The following is a 7,054-nucleotide window of genomic DNA, read 5'->3' on the forward strand; positions in this document are numbered from 1 at the left end:
GGAATGTCCTAATTTTTACATATAAGACTTTAAATTAGTGTTCGTAGAGTGAAAGCATACACTTGTAGAAATAAGAATGATGACTGTTCTTAATTATTAGGTTTTGTTAAGTAATATGTATTATCAAAATCATTAGATTTTTTCAAGATATCTAAGTAACAATTTGCATCTTTTCTTGTATAAAACCTTTTTCTAATAAATAATAATCGCCCATCTCAGAGCGCATCATCCTATTATATCGATTTAAGCTTTACAAAACTGATGATTTAACATTAAACAAATATTACAACTACGCCAATCTATGATATAACTAGTTGTCAGTTTTTAAGCATATACATTTATGTAATTAACCATTTGAATTGATCCCATAGTTACTGTGTTTGGATGAGTGATATTAAATTAGTGAACTCGATCGGTTTACTCCTGAGTTATTATATCATACAATTATCCTTTTTTAAAATGAGGTGTAGAAATTGTGAAGCTAATATACTTTCCAATAACAATTTTCTACATAAGTATAGTCAAATAGTTTTAGATGATAATTTACACTTTTCAGAGATATCTGGCAGGTAAATTTTTTCATGAATTCTTAATACCTCATCTGCGTAATTTTTCTTTAAAAAACATCTTGTTTCATTTTTTTATCTAATGAGCCTTAATTTTCTGTTTATTGTTATAATGTTTGTTTTATGTTAAATATTATAAGCATTATTTCACGATACTCCTTGTATTGATGAATTATAGCCATGTACAAAAATATGTGGCACCTCGGTTTTACATTAATTTTAAGATTAATTTAATATAAGATTCTAATGATTTATATATAAATCGAATATTTTTTTGTTTAATACGACTACTTTTTGATTTAACGATTATAATTACTTTACGGCATTCTATCAGCTTTACTCATTCACTTTAGAATATCTATATTCACATATGCTTCAACCTGGTTAACAATGCTTCCTTAATGCTTATAGAATGGGAGGCAATAACATCGGCCGCCTGCATAGTTACTAAGCATCAAACAAAGTCATCAAATGTCGTCAAAACACGTGTCGGTATGTTGTATGAAGAAGCGGTATGTAGGATAGAACTCAACAGTTGCCTTGTAATTCAAGCCGAGTACGAAGTCATGATCTTCATTCTATGAGGCTCTTGGTGATTGAGGGTAGCGGAATCCTAAAATGGGTGCTCCGCTAACTGCTACTATCTCTTCATGATCTGTAGTAATTCTTTAATAAATTTTCGTGGCTACCGGACTCTAAATCAGTAAACCTCCTTTTGAACTATATGTCGTAAGTTGTTCCTTTTCGTGTTCTTGAGATAGGCCCTTTACTTAAAATATTATTTTTTAAGTACGGTTCTGCACTAAGCTAACATTTTTTTGATATTATCAAAGCGGTGGATGTTAGTCTCTTGCAATACGATAATGAAAGCTCAACATAATAATATGCGTCCAAAAAATTTTTGAAAAATCGTTTGATTGCTGCGCCACCATGTTATGAACTAAGTTTTTTTTATATGAAACGATTTAGTTTTGTAAAAAACAACTGCTATTGGTAAAACTGTTTTAGTATAAAGTGATTTCACAACACAAATGTTTGCAATAGTTTTCCTGTAATGTTTTTTATTTTTTCTAATTGATTAAGGTTAATATTATCCACGCCACACTGCACGTGCCTCTCAGTCCTTAAATAATCATGATTCCTAGTCTTAAGGTCAAAAAATATAGAAATGTTAAAAAATGTTCAATATTAAATAGATAATTTATGAAAGAATCCAATTAAAAATACTTAACCATCAATACAAACATATTTGTTTACAAGATAAGTTCCTTTTCTAAAAACTAAGATTGATGTAGGATTAAATAAGATGGATATTCATTTTCATGTTCAAATTTAAAATTAAATGGATATGATTATAAACGACGCACATATATAGATATAATAAGGTACACAATCGCGAATCATTGTATCAAAATCTTCCAAGACTTTGTGATACTGAATACCAAGAGTGCAAGTATATAAACTTGAGCTCAAGAGTTCGGAAACATAAGTCGAGCATTAAAAATAAACCTGAGTCAAAGATGCAGTGATTAAACAAAGGGAAGACAAGCCAATCCATTACATTTACAAACCATAGACCTGCCTTACTGAAGACGTAAATATATATTTATAATGTAATGTGTGATTTGTATTTATATAATATATATTTATAATGTAATGTTTGTGTAATAATATGTAATGTGTGATTTGTCATATTGCAAAATTGGAAATTTATTTATTTAGTAAGATTGTAGTTTTGTAATATGTTACTTTACCGAAACATTTATTACAAAATAGCCGTGGTCACAATATAGTATAGAAAAAATTACATAATATAATGAGAACCGCTGCTGACTCAACGAAACGAACATCTGGGCGGGACTAAAACAAAAATATTTTTAATACGACACATAAAATATGATGGTATTGCTATCCTAACATCGAGGTATTTGACTAGTCTTAGGTATTTGTAAATTTCGTAGCTTTCTTGGAACCTCCAAAGGCCTTGAAGTGTATTCTAAATAAATAATTTCCAAATATTTCAAATATGTTTTTATTAACTTAAAAATCAGTAGGAATAAAGAAAATTGTAAATTGAATTATGAAATGGAGTATTTTGACAACATAGAATTATTACATTATCTTTAATATCGCACAGAAATTTACTGATAACGTGTGTAATAACTAAATTTTCCATTAAATTAGCATGCATACCTTTATTATTCTGCAAGTTTTCTCGTCCGAAGGTACACATCTGGTATAGTTTGGTGAAGAAATTTATGTGATGCATGGTTCACAAAAGTATGACAGTTTTTGCTTCTTTACTTTAAACGGCATCAATAGTCTTCTTTCTGTGAATATGTAGTTTTGAACGCGTCAATCGAACTGTTATTCCGTCTGCAGATTTGAAAAGATGGCATTATCAAAAATAGAAAATCTATGTCAGTGACCTCATTGCCTTTGGTCAAGGCGTAGTAAGAGCATCCTGCCTAAGGTCATGGCAGCATGGTAAAAAATTAAAGGATCTTTGGCGGTCGATGACCAAAAACAAGACACTTATTTCGGGTAAAAATAATAAAGTACGATAATCATTATTTTCGTCATCATCTAAGTGTAGACCAGCAAGTCTTAGCTATCATTAATATATGTTTGTATGTGTGTATGTATAAATCTTTTTGAAATCAATATTTTCCAACCCAAGTATTTCAACCACCGCGGCTACATCATACTGACTCAGAAAATTGGTTTGATATACGTTTATGTATAATGAACAATGTGTTATCTAATAAAAAAGAGCCTACAAAATTTTACATCGTTACGAAATAGGACACGTGTAATCTATCCCATTAAATAAAATGTCTATGCATAACACAAAAGCAATTTTAAAATTTAAATAGCATGAAATTTCTATAGCAATATTAATAAAAAAAAATTACGTCGCTATAAGCGCTATTTTTAGAAAAAATATTTTTAACCTATCGACCATAATTTTTAATGCATTTACCTTTATTTTAACAAAAGTTCAGAGTTAGGTGAAAACAGCAGTATTTTTAAATATGTTTAGTAGGATAAATTAATATCACTTCTCATATAAGGATTATATATTTAGTTAATCATAAATGCAACCCTAGCCGAGATTATTCCTGGATCTTATCAGTCACTCAAATTAAGATCAAATTCGGATTATGTTGGGACCTGCCAGATCACTAAGATTTTACCCTACATTTAACACCAATTAGAAGGGGCCAGATACAAGTCATCTACTATTATGACCTTAAAGATAGGTAAAACGTTGGGCTCGAAATTTTGTTTCTAGGAAAGTGAACAAAGTTAAGCACGTTGAAAAATCGTTTATTTTAAAGGAAGAATTTTATAACTCTAGGCAGGCTCTTATCTTATAACTATGAGCAGAAAATAGGTAATTAAACTAAAATTTATTTGTACAGATTCAGAATGTTTTTTTTTTCCAAATATCTCATTTCTCAAATGTATATTTTATTTTGAGTAACGTCTTATATTTCATAAAATATAACTATAAACTATTATTTAAGTTTATTCCTATTGGTATAATTATATAATTTTATTGTATAGGTAAATTTTGACTATATTTGAAATACCATGTCATTAAGTTCGTTAATAATAATATTTTGAATGATTTGATTGTTTATAATAAATTGTGTAACAATAGTAAAGGATACAATACATACATGTTGGATTTTGAGCGCTGTTTACATTTTTAAAAAAGACCAGTACCGATGACTCCTTCAGGACCATCAGTACTGGTATTGGATTTCTCAATTTTGCTAAAATAAACAAATTAAATAAGTAGTACAAAATTATAATTAATAAATTGCTGAATGGCTAGTTACTTACATAAAAATGTAATTTAAATAATCTAAGAAAATAATTTAAAATGTTGAATTAGAATTATTTCACAAATTAATGAAAACAACTCACCAATCGACCGCTGAAGCTCGAGTGTGTCTAACACTCGGCTCCGGCCCCTTAAATACGCTTTCCCCACCCGCGTCACGCAGGTGTGGTAAGCAAGTTATGACTACCCACATTTTAGTTTCGATCAATTATAAATCCTAAAATATTTTAAAGTAAGCGATCCTATGTAAATCCTTAATTTAAACAGTAATAAACAGACTAGCGAATTAAAATAATAGAAACTATTGAGTCGCCATTTATCCTAATGTCAAAATGCCATTCATTTACAATAATTAAGTTAGATAATTATTAACAGTAATTCATAACTTATTCTTATCTTTCTAAGAATAGTAGTATTTTTCTCTTCACACAACAACAGAATTCAACAACAATCAAGTAATAACAATTTTAATAATATCAACGTAATTCCCAAAACTGTTCATACTTATTTACAACTGTTTTATCACAGTGTAAGTTTCATTAATAATTGTTTAGTCTATCGCAATATGAATTCGTGGATAATGTCTTACCCACATAATGAAAAATAATATTGCGGCGTCATATATATATATATATATATACTATCTCTACATTTGAGCTTTGCTTTACTCGAGTAATAAATATTGTTACACTGAAAAGTTCAACAGACTTGTTAATTAACAAGTCAAGTTAATAAATTGTTTGAAAACAGTTAACACTAAATCTGCTAAATTAAGCATTCAATCACACGGGGATCGCAAGTTATTTGTTTGTTTACATGTTATGTGACAAACGCTAAAATATTTTCATTATTTTCTTTTTACCTCAACGAATTTCATAAATATAAATTTACTTTTTTAAATATATCTCAATGTAATGTGATCACGGTTGCTGAAAAGTAACCGAAATGTCGGGATTATGTAGTTTTTAAAGTAATAAAATTCGAGTAGTAAAATCCGAAAAATATTAGTAGTTATATCTCAAGTTCATTAAATAATAACAAAAATATGTGTGATTTTTTATTTAATTAATTTTTGAAGGTAGAGCTTTATAACATGTCTTTAAATATAACTTAAAAATTTGTGATTTTATTTTTGTTTCTTCTATCTAAAATTTTTCTATAGTACTTTTGAGATTATTTCCTTATTAGTTTTTTATGACCTATACAGTTCTTAGGAACGCAATACACCTAGAATCCAAAGAAAACAAATTGCCGGGACTTTGTTATATGGACCATATATTATACAGCAAAATATCAAGAACAAATATAGCCTTTAACCTAAAATATTTTTGAATTATTATTAACTTTTCTTTAGGAATTTTGTATTATTCTTGATATTTATGACTAGCTTTGCCCTTTACCTATAGAGCTTAGTGTTAATATTATTCTTTTATAAAAAGACACAACATTGTCACCTCTCAGTCGGAATTATCTATTTCATTAATTAAATACGAATTGAGTCACGCAAAAAGACGATTAAAGCTCGTCTAAGGTCTAAGTAGAAGTGTCCATCAAAAATTCAAATGGTATTCGCGTGTCTTAGGTATCGTTAGTTCTGCTTATAAATGTTTTTAGTATCAAATTCATTTAGAGATGCTATTAATAAAATAAACATGGTATATATATAATATACGATTATATTTCATTTCATTTACTAGTACTATTTGGAACTACGACTTTGAATTATATATTACCATTACTTTCCAAATAATTCATATTCTTTCAAAATTTTGTGATTTTTTAAAGTTGTTATTCTATGTGTGTTACTTTTGTATTAAAGTTCTTGTAAATAATAGATTATTTTTTTGTATATGTATGTACCTGAATTTTTACTGATGAATTTGTAGACCAAATTTTAAGAACTTCACATGAGGAAACGAATTGCGAATGTTACATCATTATTTCTGTCGGACTAAAAACGTTCTTTTATAAAATAAGATTAAATTTATGAAAGTTTAATCAAATTATGCAAAAGCTTATGAGATTGCATTGATCAGAATTTTTTTTTATCTCAGCCAACAAACAAACTAACAAATGCTGCAAGTGAAATAGAAACAAAAATACTTCGGGTGGGCGAGGTAAAACAACAAATTGCTTCAATTCATCTGAGCTAATTACTTTAACATTTAAAGCTCCGCCGTCTCAAGTTCGATCCATCTGGTAGTTCGACCATAATCCCATATTAAACAAAGAAATTGGAATATTTTATATTCCTTTTAAAAGTAGTTGAACTTACGCTATATGAAGAATGAAAAATCAGATAAGGAAAATAATGAAATATAAATTGATCTTGGAAAATTTTTGTTCCAGTTGCAAAAGTGAAAAAAAGGAAGAGTTTGTGTTTCGATTAAACAGAAGCCAATATTGTAACTGGTGAATTTTTTTTCTCCAACATTCGCAATCTCTATATTTAAAGTAATAAAAACTACTAAAACGTAGAAAAAGTAAAACAAAAACTATTTCTGAAAGATTCAACTTCTACTTTTAAGATAAAAACATATATCCATAAAATAATAAGCCATAATGTGGAGAAGTTATCTAGGACAAGGCTACTACAACTTTAGAAATTCAATGACATAAATAATCAGTAAAGGCT

At 28.3% G+C, this 7,054-nt stretch overlaps 1 long non-coding RNA gene across 1 annotated transcript; it reads right to left on the bottom strand.

Annotated features, from left to right (window-relative positions):
• Positions 1–2,323: 2,323 nt before the first annotated feature.
• On the bottom strand, positions 2,324–4,343 carry LOC133319059 (uncharacterized). Its single transcript, XR_009752751.1, has 3 exons — positions 4,253–4,343; positions 2,760–2,942; positions 2,324–2,426 (listed from the first exon to the last, which is right to left on the bottom strand). It is a non-coding gene; the product is annotated as an uncharacterized LOC133319059 (long non-coding RNA).
• Between the last annotated feature and the right edge of the window lie 2,711 nt (positions 4,344–7,054).

The sequence above is a fragment of the Danaus plexippus genome, chromosome 11 (genome assembly GCF_018135715.1).
Source record: "Danaus plexippus chromosome 11, MEX_DaPlex, whole genome shotgun sequence".
In the NCBI taxonomy this organism is placed as follows: domain Eukaryota; kingdom Metazoa; phylum Arthropoda; class Insecta; order Lepidoptera; family Nymphalidae; genus Danaus; species Danaus plexippus.